Source organism: Strix uralensis, chromosome Z (assembly GCF_047716275.1).
Source record: "Strix uralensis isolate ZFMK-TIS-50842 chromosome Z, bStrUra1, whole genome shotgun sequence".
NCBI lineage: Eukaryota > Metazoa > Chordata > Aves > Strigiformes > Strigidae > Strix > Strix uralensis.
In genome coordinates, this window is record NC_134012.1 from 23,391,107 (window position 1) to 23,404,058 (window position 12,952).

Sequence of the window (12,952 nt, forward strand, 5' to 3'; positions counted from 1 at the left end):
ACGTCAGGTACGTGGGGTTTGTGGGATACGGCACGCGAGCACTCTGGAGGCTCGCATCTCTCATGCTAGAAGCACTCTCCCTCTCTCTTCACTTCTGCTTTTTGTGAGAGCGCTTTCAATTCACGAAATGAGATGAAATTCACTCCTGTGTAGAGGACCAGGCCCACGTCTGTGTGCTGCTTGGCCTTCCACCGACACCCTTAAAATAGGACTGAGATGGCTGGTCCTCAACAGTATGTAACTTTTGGGCTCACTGCATCATGGAAATCAGATCATCACATGGTGCAGCAACAGAGCATGGGGATCCCCCTGACTCCCTGAACTCCCAGAGGCAGTGCGAATGTGTGGAAAGAAGGAGAGCTTACAGGACACAGAAATGCAATTTGATTTGCCTGAAATGAGCCGATTCATGCTTCTGGTTTAGGGTAGAGAAGGACTCAGCTGTTCACTATGAAACGTGACTGGAAGTGGATCTGCACTTCTTAATGAGGGTTCTTTGCTAAACGTCAGTGTGAGGAGATGGCTGCTTTGCTGTCCTTGTGCTTAAGAGAGAGGATGTATTTTCTTTTCTTTCTGTGCTTTCATGTGTCTGCGCTGAATCTGCACTCTCAGTGCTGAGGAGGAGTGTGGAGAGAAGGCAGTCCAGCATAAATATGGCTATATTCCTAGCCAAAAAACCTGAACTATACTCTCTGGTGATGGTCCCCATGTGCTGAGCCATGCCTTCCTTGGTGGTCGGGGACAGTACTGCATCAGCTGGTGTCTCCCAGGACATCTGTTGGCTCTGTGCAGAGCCAGCATGGGTGTCGCTGCGCCACTCTCCAAAAACTGAGAGCCTGGGGGTAGCTTGTCAAGAACACCCCTATCAGCCAGGCATCTGCAAACCAAGAAGGGGGAAGGCCCTAAGCACAACTAAATGATGATGCTTTCCCCATGGACAGCATATGACAGACACGTGAGGCTGGGCTGATACCTCCTCAAGGGTTTTGGAAACCTAAGGGACCTCACCAGGGACATCACCACTTCACCTCTTTCACGGAAGCATAACTTCAGCTGGCGATGGAGTGACCCTTCTGAGGACATGTTGGGTTTCTCTGAGCCCTCGGCAAGTTGTGTGGTTGCACTGCTTCCAGCTCCACTCGTGCAAACCAGGGGCCAGCCTGTTCCTCCCCCCTGCACTGTCTCAGGCTGAGGCCCTGCAAAGCTCTTCTGAAGTTGTCCTCCAGCACCTCGACACTTCCCGAAAGCAGCAGAGAGGCATTTACAGTGGTGAAATACTGGAAAGCTAAAAAGCCCCACAGCTTAGAGACACCTGTGAGCTTGTTGAAAAGTTTGACACTAGCCATTCACTGGAACATGTTCAAAGCAATGGTGATGGCTTTAATTCCAAATCAGATAGGGGAAAGAATGGGTTTGGCATGAAATTTGCTTGTTACATGAACTGATGGGTTCAAAATAGTCTCTAGAGTCTCTGTCTCAAGCAAGCAATTTATTTCCTCTGTTTTTTCACTGAATTGGTTGTTAGTTGGTAATGCAGACAAAATTCTATTTGTTTTATTATACAAATGCCATTAAATTAGTTGTCTGTGCGTTAGAAATGGATTTACTGTTTCAAAGGGATTAGGATGCTTTTGCCTAATCTTTTATTCTTGTGCTCAACATTCATTACACAGCAGTCACTAGTATCTGAAAAAATCAGTACCTTTTCAGATTTCAATGTCATCTTTTGTAATTAATAGAGACGTTTTGTTCACAGTATCTAAGAGACTGGTGAGGTAGGTGCTATCATTGAAATTCAGTGGGATAGAGGTTCAGTGGGAATGAGAAGAGGTGTTTAGCTCTTTCACAATGCTTCCGGAATCTGCGTTTGTGTTTTTTGGTTACTACTGTTTTATACAGTCCATAAGTGTCAAGAAAATAAACAGCCAAGTGAGGGGAAGAGAGTCAAGAAAATGCAAAATGTTTTGTACAAAAATATTGTATTATTCCTACACTAGAAAACTAAACTCTAAAAATTAATTTTGCAGATATCATCTTTGCCACTTCAGCTGTTATTTTTGTGAACAAAGATGACTCTCTAACTTTCCTCATGTCTAGAATTTGATCTGCTTTCTGAAGGCTGTAATCTTGCCAAGACTGTTTTCCTTATCATTATAGCATGTTCTCAGCTGTCCTAAATCACCCTGGTCTGCCCCACATTGCTCCTGCCAGAATTCCTCCTTCTCTTCTATCACACATTTAATACACTTAGTATATGTCAAATTTCCAGCCTGAAAACAAGCCAATGCCAGAGCCCATACTTCAGCCTCTGTATTCTCAGCAGTGGATGCGAAGTGTAGACGCAGAAGGCAAGGCAATAGAAACTGGCTTCAAAATGATTCGGTAACTTTTGTGTAGGAAGACAAATCTTCTCCTAGTGACTCTTAGTGAGGCTGAAGGTGCACTGAACAATGACTGCAGTGTAAAACGCTTTCTTTTTTGCCTGGTGCTTCTGCTTCAGATCTTGCAAGCTTTGCCTTCTGTGGGAGCTTTCTCTGTGAGCAGCTCTCAAGACTGGATTCCTCTGCAGAAGGCTGGGTGTGTGGATGTGAAACGCAAGTGAAGAAATACCCAGAGCATTCAGGAATGTGCAGACAAAACATGGCATGAAATGTATGGAGTCTGAATGCTGCCAGGGAAAGAAATGCTGAGCACCTGGTTTTGCTCCCCTTTATGGCAGTGCATGCCAGCCGGGTGGTACTGCTGCTGCAGCAGATTTGGTGCCTGTTCTGCAGAACAATGTGAGAAATGCATGTCCCTGCTGCCTGCTGCTGCCCAGCTCAGGCTGTTAGCTGTAAGCACATGTCTGGCCCCACTGGAACAAATGGGTCTGAAGTATGCAGGAAAGGACATTGCTTGGCCGTAGTTGTGTTGTCAGTGTTTGGTTTTGTCTGTGTGACCTGTCTGTCTCAGAATCATCTTGAGACCTATCAGGGTAGACCAAATATTCAAGACTGGAAGAAAGAGAAGTGGCAGAATATCTAAGTGTGATGAAGAAGTGGAAAGGCAGTGGGAAAGCCTGACAAACACAATGGAAGTTTTTGTCTTTTTTTCTAACGAAGGCAGCAAAATCCTTATCCTTTAATATCCTACTTTGTTTTACATTTGAATTAGAAAATCTTTTCAATTTGTTTTAATTATCTGCTGGCTTTAACTGCCTTTGAAAAGCATTTTTGCTATGACAACCCTTGGTCTCAAGGTGAGCAGTACTCGGGAGAAACAGCTAAAGTAAGGCTTTTATCTTTCCCTGCATGCAATGTTTAATCTTTTTAATCTTTTAATGTGAAGGTGTTTTCTCCCATTTTGTATATTGACAAGATTGGCACGGTTTCTTCCAAAACAGCAGCTGAAAAACATATTTTGCTTAAGTAACCAAATTTCCACCAAACAATGTGAATTCTCCTAAGTGACCAATTCATTCTCAGAGTTAAACCTCTCTCTAAGGCTAACTTCCACTCACTGACTTCAATGACAACTCAACTTTTTTAAGAACAGTTTGTAAAAAAGTAGATTTTGTTAATTCTTTTGTTTTGTTTTATAAGAAAAAGATTCACTGTCTTGCCAAATAATAATAATGATATTAATAATTAATATTTCTATGCATTGTGTGATTCAGTGATGTTGCTGTTGAAATTTTGCATGTTTTCTAGATGTTTTGACATTTGTATGTTTATGTGGTACTTGTAAAAATGCTAACCATTGCTGCTATAATCACCACCCTTGTAGGTAACTGAAAACTGTACTATGAAGCTGTGCCAGTTAGCAGGTTTTTGTGCGTGTCATGGTAAAACTCTGCATTCTGCTGTTTTTTCCTGTTTTAAGCCAGTATTTAGTGCCTTCTGTGGAAGGAATCAATATGTTGTGGTAGACAGGAGGTGCCAAACTTCTAATATCTTGTTCTGCACAGATGATCACTTACCAGCTTGAAGCTTAAAAAAAAAGTAAAAAAAAAAATAATCTTGAACTCTCTATCTTTCTTTAAAGTGTCTTCTCATTAATTTTCATTTGGAAAAAAAACCTTTAATAGAGCTGAAAACAAGCCATCTTCCCCAGCTACACCTCCTGCAGCAGCAGTCTGCCAACTGTGAATGTGAGGGGTACGAGGGAATGCGCAGTACTCAAATGTTCCTGTTGAATCCTGTTGGATCCACTGATTAGCCAAGCCTGTTCAAGTCATTGCAGAGCATGCTAAAATGCCGTTTAATGAAAGCAATCCTCTGATTACCATAAGAAACTGTTAGCTCTCATAACAGTTGTGAGCCTGCTCTTGTAAACAAGTGTCAGCCTGGTCAAGTGGTGGATTCCAGTCCCTGTTCCGCCTCCGCTGAAGCCATGCATTGCTGCCAAATGAGACTTGGATGAAATTCAAGCCCAAGATTTTTGGTCTCGTTCTTTCCAACTGCTTTCATGGCAGACAAGCCCTGTTTATCGAAATTCTGACATTGCATTTTCAGTTCCTTTTCCACCCTCTGCTTAGAATCTGGCAATATAGCAAATACACGCATATGCATTCATTTGGATTTTTATAAGATTTTGACAGGCTGGAATCATACCATAGTGTAGTCATGCAACAGAAACAGACAGGAGGGAAATGTGAGGTGTTAATCTGTCTAGCGCATTTCCCAGCCACCAGGCATGGTCAACTGCCTAGGCTGGTCTTCAAAATAGTATTTTGTATGGAAAAAAGAAAAGACTAACCATCACTTTTCCATCTTGACTGAGAGATGAAAGCCTGTTACATGTCTTGAAAAGACTTTTAAAATCAGAGTACCAATTTGCCAGAAAAACTGTGTGATTGGGAAAATAAGAGTGCATTGAATTCATCCTGATTGGTGCTGGTCTAAAGCCATCTCTGTTCTCCAGCAAGACAACTTACAACCCTTGTGAAGTGAAATACTTCCAAAAAAAAAAAAAGAAGTTTATGCCAATATTTTCAAAGTAGCTGTTTCTTTTTGTGATACCCGGGACACATACAAAAAACATTAATGAAGAATGCAGCCCAGAACACACTGAAAATCATCCCATGTTGTAGGTTGAAAGCCAGCCCCACTAAATTGATGAATTTGAAAAACCCGGCTGAAGATCTAAACCTTTCAGAAGTGATTAGGGTGCTTAGAAGCCTTTTGCAGCACCTTAGTTCCCATCTCCTGGAGAGAATAGGGCTCTCTTCAGAAATGTTAGGCCCTTTTGTTGTCCTTTAAAAATAGGCAGCTGCTTCAGGCTCCTGACAGATCACAAGCCAGCTGTGACCAGTTGTAATGTGTTTTTCCATTGTTTTGCTTGTCTAGTAGCCATTTACACATGAACACGTGCTTCCACTAGTATGAGTGAAGAGGTTTGACTCTGCAGAACTCCTGCATATGTGGCCCTAATATTAAATATGCAAGACAGTGATACACAGTCTTATTTCCTGCATTTCTTCTATTTATAACTACATCTGAGTCTTCATAGTCCCGCCAATTGCACTAATTGTCTTACCAGTTGGTCTTCCTAGCTGCTTCCACGTGTTGGCCCAACAAGCAAAAAAATGCAGCACAGCAGCTGGTTTTTTCCCCATCTTCTCTTCCATTGTGAAGCTAGATATATCTGCATTACCTTCATCTTGGATTTGAATCAGGAAAGCTATCAATATCCTTTATTTAGCACTTTGCATGCTGGAAATGCGGTTGCAGTTCTACAGGTGCAGATCTGTCTTCAGGATTTAGCCTGCTGCCTGTAGCATGTCAGAGTCTCTAGTGGTATTTGCTTTCCACCATGGTTCACTGGTTTCAAGATGCAATCTGGCTGATACTAATGGTGGGCTGGTTTAGAGACCACCTTCCAATCACTGTGATGCCTTCAGCGTACATATTGTCAGTCCTGTAATTGCTTGTGTAATTACATTCTGTCTCAAGTGCATTATATTGCAGGACAAGCTTTCCTTTTGTTTGGTGGGTTGGTTGTTTGGGTTTTTTTTCCAGGAAAAAAATACAGCTTAGGCTGTGCTACTGAAAGGAGCCAGGAGAGAATTACCCATCTAAACCCCAGTGTAATTTGGGGATTTAGCTTTTTTCAGACCCCTTTGCAAGCCCCAGCTGTAATCAGCTATTTCAGGCAGAGATTTTAGCATGAGCAGTGCTTCATATCTTCCACTCATTTAAAATGCAGTTTTCTGTACACAGGGCACCTTCTTACAAGATCTCTTGCCCTGCATTTGGCAGATTATATACACAATGGTTTATTAGGGAGAAGTAATATTTTGATGCATTTTAATGCATTAAGCTCTGCAAATCTAAAATATCTGAGGGGAGGGGAGAGATTACTGGATCTTTTCTGAAAATATGAGCAAAGGTGTCAATTACAGTCCATTTTAGAGCTACCTGTTCAGCCCCATTGTCCTCAAATCACCTTCTTTCTGGAGTTGCACAGTGACCTGAGAAAAACAAGCAAAAAGGTTTACTGCTGTAAATGAGGAAAGATTTCATAACCTACTTTGAGCCCCAGATCCCCAACTGGGCTTCCAGGGCTGGTAATCTTTTTACTCATCAGCTGGGTAAGTTTTGACCCATGTGGATTCCATATCACTATTTCTGCAGCGTATTTTTAAGACGCAAACTTCATACGGGGTAAGGTCCTTCACAGGTGAAGACAAATACAGTCAGCAAAGGTTCTGTCACTTGTGCCAGTTGAGAACTTTTTTCTGTTGTGGTTTGTTTTTTTTTTCCTACTGCAAGACACTCCACTCATCTTTAATTGGGATGGAGTAAACAAATGTATGTTGTACTGCTGTCTGCCACATTTCAGTCAGATGTCTCCTTGAAAAATGTTCTTTTAGTGTTTGAATACAAAAGTGCCCTCAATAAGAAGAAAGTAAAACCAAGAGGTCTTTTTTTTTTTTTTTTAATGGTGTCTGAGTTTCATCCCTTGCTCAGTTGTCAGATAATGAGGCTTTTAAAAAGAATGTGTTCAGTTGTCTGCTAATTGGAGTATGACATTCACTTTTACTGATCTGCAAATTCCGGAGATATTCTGATCTTTATTGCACTTCAGCTCCATTTTTATTCCCTTATGATAATCTTTAAGAAGTCTGGTTCTGCTGCATTAGAAATTGATTTCACTGTCTGTACAATGTTTGCTACAATTGTAGTGTGACTTTTTATTTTCATTTTTTTAAATTTGTATTGGTACAGCCTTAAACTTACAGAATTAAAGATTATTTAAAAAATAATAAAGATAGTCATTGATGTCTGAGATAAGTGCATGCTTTATTCACAATATTTTGTCTGTAATTAGGTGTAGCGACCAAGTCTCATGTGTTTAATAAACTGTTTCTGCAAAGTTGGCTGCTTTCTTTAATCAAGTCAAAACAATAGACTTGGCATTTTGAAGCATGTTGTATAAAAAAAGCATAGCTCTCATGCTTTTGAAGTATCAGCATAGCTGGGAAATTCCCATGGACCTGTGATGCATTTTGATTAGCAGAGTGCAAATAGGCTTACTAAGAAATAGTTGCTGTCATACTCTCTTTAACTTCTGGGGTTGTGTTTCAGGAAAACATTTAAACAATTGCTTAAGTCCTTTCCTGCTCAGGAATGTACTTACGAGCAAACTTGACTTGAACCATGTACTCGTTTAATCTCACTTCAGTAGGACTGAAAGCCTACATCCTGAGAGCCTTTTTTGGATTAAAGTAATTTTCCTGAACCTCATCTGGTTACATCAATTCCAAGGCACAGTTTGGCTTGAAATTACTCATTTTGCACTTAGAATTTCAGCAGTAAGGTCTGCTCTCCACATTGTTTTGTTTTAAATGTCCATCTAGAATAAAACTAAATGTGCATCCAAGGATAGGCATCTTTCAAGACAGTTGCTTGTCAGGTCTGAATTTTCTCTATTCAAGAGGTTTTAAAATTAAAGGACCAGAAAACTAAAGCTAATAAAGCCCCTATATTGTGAAAGAGACACACACCAAGTGGAAAAATCCCTTGAGAGCTCCAACAAAATTCCACTCTGCTGCTGTTCATGGGATGACAACTGTGTTGGAGAAGGTCAGAGTGTCTCAGGTTCTGGCAAAGGAACATGAGAAAAAAGAAGCCAAATCACTCAGGGAACTGCCATCTAGGGAACAGCAGTGTATTTGTGTTGGTGTTAGGACATCAGTGCAGGACAGTAAGAGCTAAGTGACACGATGGGTGAGGGATAGAGGAACATGATTTTCACCAGGTATTCTGGGACTGCATTTCCATCACCCGGCAAATGATGCTAAATAAATCCCCTTCTTTCCGCTTGGTGCTGGTGGTGGGACTGTGTGTTGTTGCTCAGCACAACAGCATGTAAAAGGAATCGTGTCAAAGGTCCTGCCATGGTCCCAATGACAAGTGGAAAGAAAAAATGGAGGCCTTTGGATTAAGAGATAGAGAAGTGAGGTATGGACAGGTGATGTCCAGGGTCTACCAGGTGCTTTTGCTATCTGTTGGAAATGCCCAGTAAACCTGTTGACTTAAACTCACTCTATAGCTTGGATTAAGCTGTCTTCACAGAGGTTGAAGTTAATGTGCTTTCCTTTGGTCTAAAAGTGAGTATGCAGGTGGTGGTTAATGGTTAATGTGGTTAACGCAGGTTCAGCTAATCAAATTGGTAAAGTTCTGATAACTGAGCTGCTTTCACTTTTTCCTTTGTACACTGATTTAACTCAGATTGCACTTTAATAACAGCTCTGCTTCCACAGCCCATGGGATGGCTGCATGTCCTCTCCTGCTCTCATACCCAAGGATAACCAGCAGCAGCGTGCACATGTCTGCAGTCTTGCAGGGTTCAGGCCTTCTGGGTAGGTAGGCAAACAGCACTGAGGAATTTGACTTGGGTAATCTGAAGTGCTTCCCCAGGATGATCTCACAAATGTGATGAAGTCTCCTGGTTGCAGCTGAATATATCTGGACATTGCTTAAGAATATCATGACTGCAACTGATGCGGAAGTTGCTTGGGGACATTATGGCACATTGCCTCTTCACATTGGCTTTGAAGATGGCAAAGTGGGGTCTGTAACTCACTGGTGGTTTGCTTTGTAATATACACCAAAGACAAATGGAAACTGGCAGCTATCCCTGGAAAGATCTGCAAGATTCCTTTTTAGAGTAGCCTGATGGCTTCCTATGTTACAGCCTTCACTATTGATAGCATTGACTAGCTCTCAAAGAGAATAAATAGAACTGGTAAAACCAGCAACGGCTATGTATAAGAAGATAGAGCTATTGTGTACACACACAAGCACCAAACTCCTACAGGTACCTGGCAGAGAATGCACACGCCAGACTGGCAGCACATGAGACATGCTTATGACTGCTCCTCTGAAAGCTGTGAGGAAATGACACCTGCAAGTGCTTGAAGACAAAATCTGCATGTAGCATGGTTACTCACCTCAGAGCTCCTTGTGTACTTGCAAATACATTTTTAGTTATTCTTGTCCCTATGCAAAATAGCAAACAGAACAGGACTGGAGAAGACCCTGCTTCAAATGTATACCCAGGGAAAGGCAGGCAGAAGCACTGGGTGTTGAGGAGATACAACCCTGCTAGCCATGGAGCCATTAACCCTGTAATACAAGATGATGCCATTCATCTGCATTTGGAAGGAGATTTCTGTATGTCTGGCACTCAGAAACTTCTTGGAGGCTCAGAGCGGCCACATGTTCTTGTGTGCAGACAGTTGCCTGAGGAAACTGTTGAGCAGATAAGCATTGCCCATCCTACAAAACTAGACAGCTAAGCTGTATCCTTTGCAGTGCCAACTGCTGTGGGGTTCGCCTTTCCACATCATCTGTGTCTTTCAGGCTTCTGAGTCTGGAGCCCCTTCTGGAAGCGGGACTGGTTACATGGTTGTAAAATGCGGTCATCGAACTGCTCAGCAGACCAGAAATCGGTCAGGCCACATTGGCGCTGTATCAGACACCTGTTGCCTGCAAGCCAGCAGGGAGTGTCTCCCTGCTCACCTTGTGAGAGCTGGGTGGCCTCTAGACAGTGTCTAAAATCACTGCGCTTTCTGGACAACAGTGATATCTGCCAGGACCCTGTGATACTTGTCAGCATCTGTGCGGCATGGGCTAGCACAAAAATGAGTAAAGGCCAGTTACAGATGAGTAGCATCTGGGGATTTTAGGAACATCCAGATATGGCAGATATCTTTATCTTCTTTAGGGTAGATGGGCGGGGGATTAGTATGTCTGCTTCCATAGAGGGAGAATGAATACAGTCATCTGGCTTTTCTGATGTAGTGCAACTGAGACAGTGACTGCTGATTTGCAGCATGAACAGCAACAGCCGTGTGAGGAACTGCCTTTGCTTTAGGGGAAGATGCAGAGATGTAAAGAGAAATCAGATCTGAAACCTCACCAGTTTTGATGGCATCTTACTAGCTTGTCTGGCAACCCTCCTCTTCTTCCCTCACCTAACACACACAGTACAACTCCTGGCTTCAGCATGAAGCAGAGCATTAGGTGTCTAGACATTTACCATGTGCATTTCAACTTAAAAGATCTGGCATGCAGCCCCTACAAACCATCAGATAATAGCACAGTTGTCTGCATAGATGTAGGGTGTGTGCATGTTTTGGCAAGCAGTGATAAATATAACTGTTTTTTTCCTGTACGATGTATCATCTCAGTGACAGAAGTTTGGCAAGAGGGCTTGTGCCTGCACAGATGACTGTTTTATGTCATTTTGCAGGTTTCTGCCACGAGTGTAGCATCAGGTGAACCAAACACAAAGATGACTTTTTCAAAGGAACCATCATTACTGAGGTCTTCAAGTGCTGTGTATTCATGTGCCTAGCCCACATCCCCTGAAGTGTTGTTTGAAGATAAACCCTCAGGTAACCTCCAGGAAGAGGGAGGCAAAAAGTGTATTAGGGGTGAGGGAGCAGCACTCTCAGATTTAGGTGCAAGATGTCCGCTATGTTAGTTATTCATGCTGTACCTACAGCGTACTGAGTCAGGACTTGCTTGCTTTCACAGGCAGCCTGTGAGTTACACACATAAAAATGCAGTCTTGCGGGACTTGATCCAGAACCTGCAAGTGTTGATGTAATTATAACCCAGAGCACCAGTGTTTGGAAGGCCCTTCTGGATATGGGATGTGTGTTTCTGGCCTCTTAATGCTTTTCCAAAATCCAAACAAAACCAACAGGTCCCAGTGAGAACTCCTGTCCACGCTCGGTAAGGGTGTAGATTTTGTTAGTGTCTCCTCGTGGTGTCCCAACACCTCTATCACATACTCCAGGTGGCACTCAGACATTTAAAACTCTTAGAGCATTATCCAGCTGCTGACAGGCAACATTGGGGAAAGAGCTTTGTGGTCTGGTATGCAGCTGCTGAAGCCAGTGATGAAGGCAGGATGGGAATACCCTTATCTTTAAACAGAGCCCATGCACTGATGCGTCTCTGAACCAAGGTCCCAGCCTTTTCCAGGACTCCTTCACCTGTCTGAGAATGAAAGGGATAAACTGTTTTCTCCAGGACAAAAGAAAGCAAATATTCATTATGCTGATTAAAAAAACAAAACAAAACAAAACAAAAACAAAAACAGAGAGAAGCAAGGAACATCTATTTCCTTCAGGAGTGGAAAATTGGGTAATTCTTATTCCAGCCTTCTGACGACACAACACCCTTATACATGGTAGCTGATACATGCCTGCCACCACAACACCATCATTTTATTTCATTTTTATTTAGTTATGCCAAGACTCCTTTGCTGCAAGTATTAGAGCTGCACACTACTCACAGTAGTCATTACTTTGATCTGGCTACACTTTCAAGCCTTAGAGCAACTCATGACAATTTTAGTAGTTTCCGAGTTCATGAGGACAAGGTGTCTGGTGGGAAGAAAAGGCGAAGGTGATATAGACTTTAATTGGCATCACCGTGCATAAGGTGTGAAATATCCCTGAATGGCCATCTGTGTATCCTGTTCTGGTGCAGCACTTGACTCGCTGTCCCAGTTCAGCACTGAAGTAGCACTAATAACAAGCTGTTACTGTTAGCTCTATCAAGTATCAGAGCTCAGCTCAAACCAGATGCCCCAATTTTGAAAATCTGTAATCTGTAGAAACCAGGCACTATGACTTAATTTCCTAGCACATGATAAACCCTGCCTTGGGAAGCCAGAAGCAATCTAAGTCTCTGTCTTCTGTTGTGGTTCAATAAATTGCCCAAGTGATACTGTGATTCAGGAAATGGCCACCATAATTTTCAAACCAAGGCCTGTCAGAAGTTAATTAATCCCTGTGAGATTAATTGCAGTATGAGAACTTTAGTGAGGCTGGTGCTGTTGTATCTTCCAGGGCAACCGGCACTGTATGGTTAGGCTCTTGATTTTAGTAGGCTGTTTCTCAAAATGCTCTTGGTGGTCTCAGGAGTCCTTGCATGAGCCAGCAGAGTGAGCCGGTGGCAGCTCTTGAGGTGGCAATTTCAGAAGCAGAGTAGCAAGCAACTTGTGGGGAAATGTGGTATGGGGGTGAATGCTACCAATCCACAGGCTAGGCAAACAAACATTCTAGGAAGTGTGAGACTTTATGCAGAACTGACCCAAGATTTGCTTACTGGTAAGGAGGCAACAGTGCCTGAACAGTCATTGCGAGAGAGTTGTAGCAAGGCCTGAGGGCACAAGAAGGGCAAACCCTTGTCCAGGAGACTGCTAGTGACTGAACAGCTCATCATCTCCATGAGCATCCCAGCCTTTCTTTAGCAGAGTTGTCCACCTAGTAACTGACGGCACAGAGCTTGTGAAGCCACTGACCAGAGGAACTTCCACCCAAGATCATGCCACCTGAGTTTGTCACAACACCCCTGTTCTGCAGCACCATCCCTGGGCTAGCAGGAGAGCAAGTTGTGGGGATGGATGAAGAAGAATACCGGAGAACTCAACAGAGGAACTTGTGGCT